Below are 944 nucleotides of genomic sequence, written 5' to 3' on the forward strand. Positions count from 1 at the left end.
AAAATAAGTCTATTATAAGATTATAAATTATGGATTCGAATAAGTTATGAATGAATTGAAGAATCATATTTTACAATAGATATAATGATGGTTAAAATGTCTACTAAAATCAATAAATTGAGCTTACTTGTGATTCCAAACTTAAACAAATGTTTAATGAAACTTATTTGGAAATGTTTTGGGTACTTTATGCACGGGAAATTACGCAAAACTAGCAGCTTAGTCTTTTTTCTTTTATGGCCTACAAAGGTGACACGAGTCGTGAAAATATTGTTACAAAAACAGTGAATCGCGAGTCAAAAAGGTTAAACATTACTAGTCACAACCATAAATAGGATGAAAAATATTTTTATATTACAAATATAAAGTTACTACCTAGGTATTCATTAGGTTTATCTTTGACAAAACAATTTAAATCCACTCCAAATTTTAATAAAAATTATTTTGGACATTAGTTTGGTCCGTCCCCCCGTCCAAGTAAAAAAAAATAGTTGGGGTACGCAAAAAAAAAATTAAAATAGTAGAGGAGCTCCGTCCCCCTGCGCATCCCCCCAAATTCGAGCACTGTAAGTAGGGGATAAAAATAGTTCTCATATAGTATTCTTCAGTGGAACAATGTGGAATATTTGATCGATTTCTTTGATTAACACATATTCGTGGTTTGGACTATGCCCATGAAAATTATATAAGTAATGTGTATATAATATTATATTGTGCAGCTTTATAGTGATCGGCGATCGTTATCGAAAGGTTTATAATTACTTATTAGTATCTATGATTTCCAGTATTATCACCCGTGGTATTTTTGTCCATGAGTGATAAGATATGCCAACAAAATAATACGAATTTAAAATCTATAAAATGGAATTTAATAATTTTTCATTGACTTTCATAGAACATGAAAATATTTTTTAGATTTTCTTAAAATTTCGGGGGGGGGGGGG

Source organism: Acyrthosiphon pisum, chromosome A1 (genome assembly GCF_005508785.2).
Source record: "Acyrthosiphon pisum isolate AL4f chromosome A1, pea_aphid_22Mar2018_4r6ur, whole genome shotgun sequence".
In the NCBI taxonomy this organism is placed as follows: Eukaryota; Metazoa; Arthropoda; class Insecta; order Hemiptera; family Aphididae; genus Acyrthosiphon; species Acyrthosiphon pisum.